The following is a 13,327-nucleotide window of genomic DNA, read 5'->3' as shown; positions in this document are numbered from 1 at the left end:
AAAACGAGCGAAATTAGAAATTATTATAATAATGTATAGACGAGCTACAGTAACCGTGTATATATGCACGATTACTGTAGCTCATGGAAATTTTTAGAAGATTTTACACAGTTTTACATGAGCTGATGTGGGAGATTTTTTGGCCAAAATGTGTAAAATGAGGAAGTTTTTGTATTATAGAAGAGTATCCACCAACTGATGTGGATGCTCTTAAAGGGAATAAAAAATACACCATCTATAGGCCACGTGAGTGACATGACCATTTGGATGGGTAAAAAGTGAACTTGAAGACTTGTCTTTCTAACTTCCCATCACTAACCACAAGTTTCAAAATTTTGCATCGAGATTCACAGCCGGATAAAACAAAGAAAAAGAAATATTGGGGAAGAATGAACTTGCTAGAAGCAAAAGAAGAGAAGAAGTTCATGAGGTAGCATCGGGGAAATGAGAAGAAGCAGCAGCTTGATTGATCTGCAACGACAGGTGAAATTTTTTTTCAAAGATTCACAAAAGCCTCAATTGCTTCTTCGATTTTTATTCTTCTTCAAAGACCTTCAATTTCTTAGAAATCCGGTATCCAAAATTTGGTATTCGCTCCGGTATTGCCGGAATGACTCCGGTACGGCCGGTATTTAAACCGGAACGAAATACTATCGTTCCTGTACCAGCCAAGGTTCCAGTACGGTATACATGGGGGAAGGGATAAAGCTGGTATTTCTTATCATTCTGGCGCTATTTTTATTTTCTGAAGAAAAAAATAGCAGTTAGCCCATCTGCGTCTCTGAAAAAGCAAAGCTTTGCAGTGTTTTGTAAACGTGAAAAATCTGGATTTTGAAAACGCAAACGTGCTAATTTTGTGGAGCCAAACGATTTGGCAAATCACGTTTTGTCTAAAACACGCGTTAAGGTTTTGTGAACAGCCTATCCAAACGGGCTCTATATACAACTTATTATTTTCAGATCTATTTGCTTGGTAAAACTTATTAGGACTTTGATTTCTTATAGAGTTGTCAACTCACCCACCCCCCCGAGCGCCCCTTTCCCCTTTCAGATTCTGATCAGGAAGAGTAATATATGTTTGGGCTTCCGCTGGGATGATGAGTGAAGTTTAGGAAATCAATAGAGTAAGATTTGAAATTTTATGTTTAAAATTACCATTTGTGTAGACTTTTAGACTTAAAGGGTTTAGTTTATTTTTATTTTGATGTTGGAAAATTATTATTTGGAGATCTTTTGAGAACTGCATTATTGAAGATATTTTTAAATTTTGAAATTTTCTTTGAAGATAATTCTTTAGTTATTAAAAAGGTCTTTTACACTTGTGGGTATAAACTTTATAAGTATGTGACTGTTGTCATATGCCTAGCTCTTGGTTTCGAGGCATGACACATTAGCTTAGCAACACACAACAGCCCATTGTTGGTTACTTGGTTTTAATGGTTAATCACATAGGAATTTACTAGTAACTGCTTATAAGATGCAAATGTACACGGAGATGTTTAGTAATGCAAGGAATGCTCAAGTACGTGAGATATTGAATAAGGTTTCTCACACGTTGCACTCAAGCCTGTTACTGTTTACCAGAAAGCAATAAACAGTTTTTTGTTGGAACAAATCATAAAACGTTACACATCTTTATCTATAGTAGCACGCTAAAACATAAGCTGAAGAAAGAAACTTGTGAATGCAAATCAAGTTGAGAAACAGGGTTTCATCCAGCTTCAGCTAGTTGGGAGAAAGCAACACAGTACAAATTCCACAACTATCATTGTCAAACCCATTTGAATTTGGGAAGAGGGAGGGGGAGTGAAGGGGAGGAGAGTAGAGTAGAAGTAATTGAAAATAGACTGTACAACTAAAATTCCAACATTATAATTCTCATTTTGCTACCACATACTACACCATCCAAGTTTTAATACATAATCATCCAAAACACTTAAAACAATATTCCATAATACATAGCCGTAATAGTATAAAACCACTACCATCCAATAGTATAGCCCCGATAGTAAGGATGGATAAATCTGAACTGCTGCTCTGATTTTTTTTTTTATTGTCCATCTACGTAACAAAACCAAAATAATGGAGTATTAGAAGCAATGCCGCATTCTCCAGTGCCTGAAACAAATACGAAGCCTAATAAACTACAGTGGAAATGTGATTGCATTTTACTAGCCAAAAAGAATCAAATTGCTGATGTTCGATTAATCGATTATCATGTAGTTCGAGCATTTTATCACGTAACATTTAGTAAAAATAAAAAATAAAAAAAATAATTAACAAAGGAGCTCCAAACAGAGAATAAGTCAAATGGATATCCAATGGCAAGTTAACAATACTAATCCTTATTGTTAAATAACAAAAGAATTTCCAGCTTTTATTCACACACACACAAATATATATATGAATTTCTATTGGTGGAATCTCCTAGTTTGAGATATATGGTCCAATGTGATATAAAGTCTTTTAGTATAATAATCACTCTTGGCTTATAGAAATGGTGTTAGATTAACCTTTATATATATATATATATATATATATATATGGTGTTAGTTATGATTGCAAGGTGAAAAAAGACAGAGATAGAGAACTCCTTGTTTGAGCTCTCAATTAAAACCACAAGCTGATTGTCAGAAGCTCTATGTGGGGTCCTATTGCTGATGTTTTAAAATGGACTCCAAAGAATAATTTTTAGGTATTCTCAGAATATGGAAAATGATAATTTCTTCTCTTATATTTATGGTAGGATCCATTCTTTAAATTTATGGTGGGATCCACCATAAATGTAAGAGGAGGGAGCACAATTTCTTCGAACTCCAAAAATACCTAAAAATTTTCCGACTTGAAAAATCATTCAAACAAAAAGATTTAATAGTTGCACAAACAATTATAGGATATCAACATTGTCCATAAGGATCATAACAAGTATTACTGTCTTGTAGCTCAAAATTAATTACTAAGTGAAAAATGCTAAAATAATTTATTACTCGTTAACATGATTTATAATTTATTAACAATTATTTTAAAAAGCACTCACTATTACCTTTGTTTTTCCATTTTCTTTGTTTAATGTCTTTTCTCAATAAAGGCATAGATCAAGGGTCCATTTGGATACAATTTATTTTTGCTGAAACTGAAAACTGAAAATATTGTAATAAAATAATTTTTAAATGTGTAAATAGTACCGTGGGATCCATTTTTAATATTTTGAAATTCATAAACAGTGCTGTTACAGTGTGTGAACAGTGCTGCTACAATGTGTAAACAGTGATAATTGTCTCCTACACAATAAATCCATGTGATTTTACTATTCATACATGGAAAAAAAAAAAATGAATGAAACGTGAAATAGAAAACGTAGACACACAATAAATTCTATCCAAATACAAACACGTACCAAATCACAATTTTTATTACTCAATGTGACGCGCTGTAATGTGACGCATGGTCATGGGAGAAGTAATAGACGCAATCATTGTAGGTCAATAATTGGAACCTTTTTAAATAATATTTTCATGAGAAAAAAGGGCCTCTCATCTAGCCAATCTTCCATGGCTTCAGTGGCGGCCCTACATGCAAATTAGGATGGTCACAGGATCACCCTAACTTGCAAATATATATATATTTATTAAAAAAATATTATATACTAAATTAACTTGTTGTGACCATCCAAATAAAAATTATGAATACCCTGACTTAAAAAGTATAAAAATTTGGGTTCAACAAAATAAAAGTAGTGTTATTACATTCACAATATTTTCACAATAATTTTACAACAAATCTAATGTAATAAATTATTACTAATTCTAATTTGGGCCAAATGCTAATATTATTTTTTTACCCACTAATAACAACTTTTTGTATAAGATTTATTGTAAAAATGTTATGGACGTAACATTACTTCAAAATTAATTCTACTTCAAAACATAATTCTTAATCCCTTTTTTTTCTTAAAGCTTAAATAATGACAATAAATATTAGCTCAAATAACAACAAACATAAACCAAACAAAAACAAGGCAAGACCAAACAACAAGAAGTGAAAAAATTATTCAACAAAAAGCCTACTATAAAACAAAAGGATAAAATTTATAGCTCGTTCAACTTATTCAATAAAAATAATTTCTAATTTCATTTTTTTTTAAAATGGTACCAAGAAAAATATTGTGGTAATTTAAATTTCTCAGTGACCGCCCTAAAAAAAATTCTTAGAGCAGCCATTGATCGGCTTAACAATGAAAGCACCCCTCTTGTCAAGCATCTTTATATTTGGGTTAATATATTAATGCATCAAGCAGTTTATATCAATTGTACTCGATTCTATATATATATATATATATATATATATATATATCACCTGTACTCAAGTGTTATATATCAAACATATATCCTCGTATCAATTGAAAAGTGGGGATGACCACTTGAGATAAATTTATATACTTTTTTGTTCTTTAGTTGAGAAGTTCATATTTATTTTCATATTTCCGTGTCTTACTGTTTATTTAGTTGTGTAAGGCCAAATGGTTTCATCAGTGAAACCAGCATGAATCGAAACTGGCATAGAGATGATCTTCTTGGCAATATCAGTGTCATGAAGTTGCAGCTTCACTAGCATTTTTGGTTTACGAACAGGAATTTACTACACCAAAAGGTTTATGGTACAATTAATGCGTTAAAAACCTTTCTTGGCAGTCTATAGCACCAAAAGTTAATTTGATTTGTCAAAGTACAATAGGAAACAGACGAGTAAGTATAGTCTATTATAAGTTTTATCATCATTAGAGGTTTGACCTTGAGTAAGTATAGTCTATTATAAGTTTTATCATCATTAGAGGTTTGACCTTGGTACGCTGGCAAGCATCTTCCACCAAAAGCAATATGTCACATGTTTGAGCGCAACAATTGCAGAAATTTTTATGGATACTTGTATTGTGATTATGTGAACCTACTTTTCCCTCATTGACATAGAAAAAAGGTTAGAAGGCACTTCCCTGGTTCCAACTTTAAAGAAACAGATGCCAACATAGAAAAAAACAATATGTAAAACAATATTATTGGTCTCTAAAATTTGCTAACTAAACATTATTAGTCCTTAAAGTTTGCTAATTGGTCATTCTATTAATAGATGTTAGTCTCAATATGGAACTATGATGTAGCATTAAATTTAATATTAAGAAAATTAAAACACATCCATTCAATATTTGGATTTTTCTCTCACTTTGATTGTTAATAATTATGAATTGGTTTTTTTTTTTCTTTATTTAATAATATAAAACATATTCTTATAGTTGATTGAGATTGATAATAATGAGTTCAAACAATTGGGAATTAATGAATAAATCATGTGGACCAGAGATTGTTGAGTAAATTGAATTAGGTATTAAAAAAATATATTACAACTTATGTTTATATTAGATTTTGTAGGAATTTTTTATTTTTTTTTTTACAATTATTTATTTACTTTTTTGTGAATGTCAATTAATATTTTTAAAAGCTAATTTTTTTTAAAAATATATATATATATATATATATATATATACAGAACCTCTAACACTCAAATACTCTGATACTCAGACCTGACCAAACGGTAAAAACTGGGAAAAAATAAATCCAGATAGGGAAAAAATTACCTTCACTAGTCACTATCTATGACGGTCAATGTGATCTAGTCCCCGGCACCTTTTGTAAGCCAGGGCCATATTAACATCGCTACGTACAGTATATTGACTGAATGCTCCTCAGCCCGTCCTTGACCCGGGTTGTGTTGTGTCTGCTCTCCCGGAGGCGGGTTTCGTAGAGAATTGTAAATTTTCATTGTGACGAAGGTGAGAGTGGAGGAAACTCAAATGCTGGCGCTGGCGCTGGCGGTGTTGGAGGCAGAGTGGGGGTGGAAATGGTGGGCAGGGTGGTGGTGATGATGCGATGCTGGTGGTGGGGGTGGCAAACATGGTAAAATATTTGGATTTTGGAGATGGAGGTGAAGGTGAAGGTCATCTACTCTGAAATAGCCACAAAGCCATGCTTTTTAACGTTGTGTGGTAGGTGGTCCCAGCTACGGTAAAAGGATGTTTTGCCCATTCCAAAACTTCACCAATGTACGATCCAATACCTTAATGGAGATTGCTTCAATTTGGGTTAGAAAATAAAATATTTCGGTATCGATCGGGGTACCGTTTTAGAATTATTGTTAATATAATAAATTTAATAATATATATTGTTTATATTTTTTTAGAAACATATTATTTATATGTTTATATTATCTATATACTATTATTTAAAGGGCTTCCCTGTTTGGATTCTTCATTTTTTTAGTTCAAAAATATCATTACACCTCTATATTTAAGTAAAGACAAAACTAAATGATAATTTGATAAAAATACAACTCTAACTTCTACTAAAACATTGCCTCAAAAATAGGGTCACTCTTTTGTTGATTTTCAAATTGATTTATCCACTTATAAATTAAATTTTCAAACTAAAAATTATATATAGAATAAAAACATGTTTTTTTACACATTTTTTTTTTGGCTACAAAACAAGACCACAAAAAAAAAAGAAAAAAAAAAAAGCGCGTGCGTGATGAGATTAGTATAAGTTTAATTGTTTGAGAAAAGCCAATATAATATGTTATGAATCTTTATATGTGAATTTATACTTATACCAAAACCCAATAGGCTTTAGTTTATCCATCAAAAAAGAAAGAAAAAACAACCAAAAGACAAGACAAAAATTTCAATAAGAAATACTATTATAATGGCTGGAATTTGTTAGTGCAAAAATATTATAATATTAGTCGCTAATCCATGTTATGTACGGGAACTTATCTATTTGTGAGATAGGCTAAAATAATTTTATAAAATCCTAAATTGATTAAAAAACTATACCATTGCATGATTTGCTTTTGTATGACTTTAATTTGTGTTACAATTTGATGAAAATGTCATTGCTTGAGCGTGTAATGGCATACAAAAAAATTTGTCAAATAACATAGAAATTTTATTATATTGCATGAATTTATATTAACTACTCAGGAATACCGTATAAAAATGCACATTTAAACATTAAGAGAAAAAAAAATCTTATATTATATTTTACTCACATAAAGTAAATCCGTATTCAGGAATACTATTCTATTTATAAATTTTTAATATTTATATAACATTAACTTTTATTTTAATGTTTGCATGGATTTTGTTATTTTCAATGATGAAATTTTAGATATTAAAAATTCTAAAAAACCAAAAAATATTAAAAACCAAATAAGTAATGGCTTAGAAATTACTGAAACAAAACAAAATATATATATGACTAAACAATAAAAAAATATATATATATATATATAAGAGAAAGATGAATTACATTCAAAAGAATAATTCATGGCTATAACTATTGAAATGAATCAAAAGATTTAGAGCCTACAAATTATAGATAATATGTGCGTGTGTGTGTGTGTGTGACTACACAACAGATAAATATAAGAGAAAGATGTGTTACTATGAAAAGAATAATTTCGATGTTAAAACTTTTGAAAGGCCCAAAAATATTAAAGAATAATTCCTATAAATTTTTGAAACAAAACAAAATTTATATGATTACACAATAGAGAAATATAAAAGAAAAATTGATTACCTTCAAAAGAATAATACATGATATAGTCATTGAAATTTGCTAAACATGTTCAAATATTGCAAATACTAACACAAATTTAGATATTAAAAATTCCAAAATGCCAATAAGATATATAATTAAAGAATAAGTTATTGAAACAATTCAAAAAATATATGATTATTCAAAAGAGAAATATAAGAAAAAGAAAAAAGTACACGAACCCATAAAGTAATAAGTTTTAAATTTTAACGAATCTAAACTTTAAATGAATCATATACAATTATAGACATAGGGTTTGGTGGTTCATCTACATATATATATATATATATATATATATATATATTCATCAAAATAAAGGAGAAGAAAATATAAAGGTGACCAAGAAGGGGATAAAAAATTATTCATTCATAAAAAAATAATAATAAATGAAAGATTTGCTAGAAAGTAGACAAATCTCAATATATGAAAAATCTAATCAAATAATCAATTACTATAAAAAAAAAATAATAATGATCAATTGTTTTGCTTAGCCCATAAAATCATGTTATATTTCTATTTTTTTATATATTATATGATGTGTAGTAGTTTAATAATAGTTATATATATATATATATATATATTATAATTTTATGTAGTATAATATATATTATTTTAATAAGAATTAAAGAAGAAAGAGGAGTCATACTTGGCCACCACTTCAATTGATGAAAACATCAAATTTTAATCACACATGTGGTGCACGTTCTCTTGGAAATTGGAGCAATGCAGACCAGTTGTCTGCTTCATAAATGGCTAATGAGTAAAGAAAAGGGGAAAAAGAATAGTAAATCAAACTTAACTTTAATACAATGATTAGTGAGCTTGAAGTTGGAACACAAAGAGAGAAAGAAACTGAGAATAGAGTCACAAATGGGTAGAGTTGATTGCAGATGCATGATATTGTAATTTTTTGAGGATAAAAAGAAAAGTTACGTTATTTTGAAGATTGCTGCTCATAGTCCCCTTCTTCAGTTCAGTCCAAAGTAAGTCATAGAATGATTTATTGTGATGTCCATCTAATAAAGAACTTGTATAAATTTATGAGGTGGTTAAAAATAATACTGAAATGATAAATGAACTTAAAAAATTAACTTTATTAACTCTATATTCTCTAAAATTACTTAAGTGGCACCTCACCGTTAACATATCTTTGACAATATTCTTAAAGGTACTAGTTTTGTTTTATCAATTTTCTTTGTTCAATGTCTTTCCTCAATAATTGAATAGATCAAATCACGGTTTTTATTACCCAATGTGACGTGTGGTAATGTGACGTATGATTGGGAGAAGAGACAATGGCGGTTCTAGAAATTTTTTCGAGGGTGTTCCTCAATAAACATAAATTATACAGTTTAATAAAAAGAAAATTTTATATATTGACAATAATAACAATAAAAAAAACACACAAATACATAAATAAAAGAATAAACAATAAACTATAAGTTCATTTGAAATATTAATAAAATTATTAATTATAGTTATTTAGCTATTTCATTAATTTGTTTGTCTTTTATAAACTATAATTTGTTATATTTTTATTTCATTAATTATAAAATTATTAATTATTATTTAACCTAACATAATTTAATTTGTTTGTCTTTTATAATGTATTGGTTAATTATATTGTTTTAATTATTGTTGTTTAGGCTAACAATAAACTATATTGTATAGACATGTATAGTACAATAATTATTATATTGTAGGGCTAGCTCACTGCCCAGACATGTGCAGTACAATAATTAAAGCAGTGTAACTTTAATTATTATTTATCTAGCTTCATGTGCACATTTTATTTATCTACCACCCAATAGGGAAGTGCCATCTAGCCATTTTATAAAACTCAGCTCCACATCATCTTACCCATGAACTAAACTTTAGTTAGCAAAACCAAACCAAGGTTAAAACAAAAACAAAACTCAGCAACCCAAACGTGTTAACCCAAAATCATTTGTAACCTTCTGAGTTCTAACCCAAGTTCTAACTCAGCAACCCAAACCTTCCTTCTCCCTCTACCCACAGCCGGCAACCCAAAATCAAAGCCAAAATCAACGGCAATGACAACAATAATGATACTCTGAGCTCATTCAAGCTTGCGAGAGCATGGGCGTTGCTAGATCGAACGAAGAGGCCGTCGCTTTCGCTCAGGTTCTTGACGAAGCCGGCGTCATTCTTCTCTTTCGTGACAAGGTCTACCTTCATCCCGATAAGGTCGAAATCTCTCTCAAGCAGCATCTTTGCCGAGAAGCAAAGATAGGACCCACAGCCCATAAGCTCTGATCGGTTTTGGTGGTCGTGGGAATTTTGGGTTTTGGTTTTAAGACTCATGCCCATTCGATCTTAACAGGGATGTGGTTTATGAGATGAAGGGCATACAGATTTTTTTTTTTTTTTTTTTTTTTATGGGAATTTGAATGTTGTTGTTGATGTTGCGAAATTGATGTCCCAAAGTTTTGAAGAAAGATTGTATCAGTCGTATTTGGTTGTGGGCAAGATTGTATTAGTGGTATTTGGTTGTAGTCTTGCTGCTGACTTGTAGGAAGTGTGTTTTGATGTGAATTATTTATGTGGTTTTGGTATAGTTGTTTTGGTATAGTTATTGTATTTGCAAATAAATTTTGTGTTTATAGATGACTTTCATCTTTTTGTTTTGGTGTTTGGATATCATTGTAAATTTTGTTCATTTTGACAATAAAATTTCTCATTTGTTACACTATTAGTGATGGTTTTTTGAGAGAAATGTTAGAAATTTTATTGATGTAAAGCTACTGTATATAAAAAATTTTGGCCATGAGCATCCTGGGTAGTATGCAAGATAATGAAACTGCTTAGGCCTTTTCAATGCTCTCTCATTTATGTCTCCATATATTTCATCCTCACCTTTTTCACTTGACTACCTACTTATACCATTACACCAGCAATATCATAACTTGGTATCACAAAAGCTCTACTACTAAAATTTACAGTTAAAGCTCTACTTCCCATAGCAATGCCAAATGAAAACTATGTAGTCCAAAACAGTTAGCAGATGCATTATGCAATCATCATACAATTTTCCTTCACTTGCAAATCCGGTGCCTATTATAGTCCTAAGTCCTGACTTTTTGTAACACAGTGAAAGAACAAATTTATACAAGGCAAACTTAATTTTCTTTCCAGTTTGCTCCAAAGCACCAGCATTTTGGTCTTGCCATAATGCTTGCCACTTCTTGTCATAGAAGGTAGCCTCATCAGCTAGCTTCTTCAGGTTCTCAAAATCTTCAATTCATCTTAAAAGTATCACACTGATGATTGTCACAAAGAGTCCTACCTTGCATATGAAATTTCCAGTTTGGCCTACCACAAAAAGACCCGTTAATGCATCTACTAAGTATGCCATGAAGAATCCTACCAGTTTGGCCTACCACTTACAATTACACAATTACACAGGCACTTATCAGAATACAAGAGAGAGGTAGTAACTGCCCAACCCACTACACTTTTTATTTTATTTTATTTTATTTTATTTTATTTTATTTTTTTATAACAAAACAAAAGGAGAGTTACACACTTGGTGGCATAGCCCAGTTATAGTGCATAGAAAATTTAGTAGCCAAAACAGATATAGAATAAACATCCAGTGAAAAAAAAAATTCAGCAAAAAAAAGAAAAAATAGCTATAGAATAGACACTATTAAGTAAAACAGAAGGCACAAAAAGGTACTTGAAGCCTATACCAAGCTATTTCAAAAGAAGAAGCAAATCTTCATAAGGAAAAACCAACTTGTCCATAATTCTCCTTTTCAAAGTTTTTAGGAAAACAGGCAACAGTTTATCACATGGGATGAGGGAATCAACAGAAAAATATTAATAAAGTCAACACCAAACATTTTTAAAAACTGATTTCTGATCACAAAGAAGAACACATGGACCATTCAATATATTTATAACAATCATCAGCCTACCTTAAGCAATGTTTTTAAAAAAATCTTTTCTCATAGATATGGTTATTTTAATATACTTATGATCCTCTAACCTGGTTTTGGGAGGGAAATGATGTATTAGAATTCTTTCTTCCATGTCCCTTTTTAAAGATGAATCGGCACCTTATTTTTTTTAGGAGTTCATCCATCAAAGCAAAATACTTACACTTCTCAATGAGAAATTTCCCTTTTAACAACAATACCAATAATTTGCCCAAATACTCAATGAGAGAGGCACTGTTCAAAAACAATTCATATAATTGGGAACAAGCTCCAACTCAACAACAAGCTGCCCAACAATTGAGAAATTTTATTGCCAAAATGAACAAAAATTTGGTGACATCCAAACATCAAAAACAGAGCAATTAAGGAAGCAAGTGAAATCAAATGTGTTATTCCTTATGACCCTCATCAATACAATCCAGCTTATTTATGTAACAGAATCCATGTTAACTAACTAATCCCCTAATCAATGATTACATCTCACTAATCAATGCATTAACAGTAAGTAACTAATTTACTACCCAATGATTAACAACCCTGCCCTAACTGCCTAACTAACTAACTACCCCTCATCCCAACCAACTGCTCAACTTTTTGGCACAACATAGTAGCAGCCCACGCACCTCATAGAAGCAGCTCACGCACAATACAACAGCAGCCCGCGCACCCCAGTGCACACCTCAATGCACACAGCTGTGCATCACCCAACACACCTTAATACACACCATTGCCTTAGCACGTGCCTCAGTATTTTGGCCTTGTATCACATCAGAACCAATTCTTCAAAGCCACTGATACAATCTTTCTTCAAAACTTTGGGACATCAATTTCGCAGCATCAACAACAACACTTAAATTCCCATAAAAAAAAAAAAAAAAATATGTATGCCCTTCATCTCATAAACCACATCCCTGTTAAGATCGAATGGGCATGAGTCTTAAAACCAAAACCCAAAATTCCCACGACCACCAAAACCGATCGGAGCTTGTGGGCTTTGGGTCCTATCTTTGCTTCTCGGCAAGGATGCTGCTTGAGAGAGATTTCGACCTTATCGTGATGAAGGTAGACCTTGTCGCGAAAGAGAAGAATGACATTGGCTTCGTCGAGAACCTGAGCGAAAGCAGCGGCCTCTTCATTCGATTTAGCGACGCCCATGCTCTCGCACGCTTGAATGAGCTCAGAGTATCATTATTGTTGCCGTTACCGTTGCCGTTGCCGTTGATTTTGGCTTTGATTTTGGGTTGCCGGGTGTGGGTAGAGGGGGAGAGAGGAGGTTTGGGTTGCTGAGTTAGAACTTGGGTTAGAACTCAGAAGGTTACAAATGATTTTGGGTTAACACGTTTGGGTTGCTGAGTTTTGTTTTTGTTTTAACCTTGGTTTGGTTTTGCTAACTATAGTTTAGTTCATGGGTAAGATGATGTGGAGCTGAGTTTTATAAAATGGCTAGATGACACTTCCCTATTGGATGGCAGGACCCAAGAGGACCACATCAGTGGTCCTCCGGGAGGTCCCAAGAATTTCTCCACATTCACCTCTCACCTCACTATCAGACAAGCAAAAGCCTCATATCTAATGCCTCCAATCACAAGAACCAGCTGCGAACCAGAAAATTTTACAACCACAAATCACAATAAACATTACCCTGACAATTAATATGTCACCAATGCTAGCACTAACACCAAAACAAAATGCCAAATTCAAAAAGTCAAAAACAGACAA

The 13,327-nt window shown here is 31.6% G+C and overlaps 1 protein-coding gene across 1 annotated transcript in view; it reads left to right on the top strand.

Annotated features, from left to right (window-relative positions):
* Positions 1 to 13,327, top strand: part of LOC115987463 (guanine nucleotide exchange factor SPIKE 1-like) — a 74,605-nt gene that overhangs the window by 45,709 nt on the left and 15,569 nt on the right. The gene's annotated exons all lie outside the window — the stretch shown is intronic.

This window comes from Quercus lobata, chromosome 4, assembly GCF_001633185.2.
Source record: "Quercus lobata isolate SW786 chromosome 4, ValleyOak3.0 Primary Assembly, whole genome shotgun sequence".
Taxonomy (NCBI): Eukaryota; Viridiplantae; Streptophyta; class Magnoliopsida; order Fagales; family Fagaceae; genus Quercus; species Quercus lobata.
The sequence above is the reverse complement of the archived record's forward strand: the minus strand, read 5'-3'. Positions and strand labels throughout refer to the sequence as shown.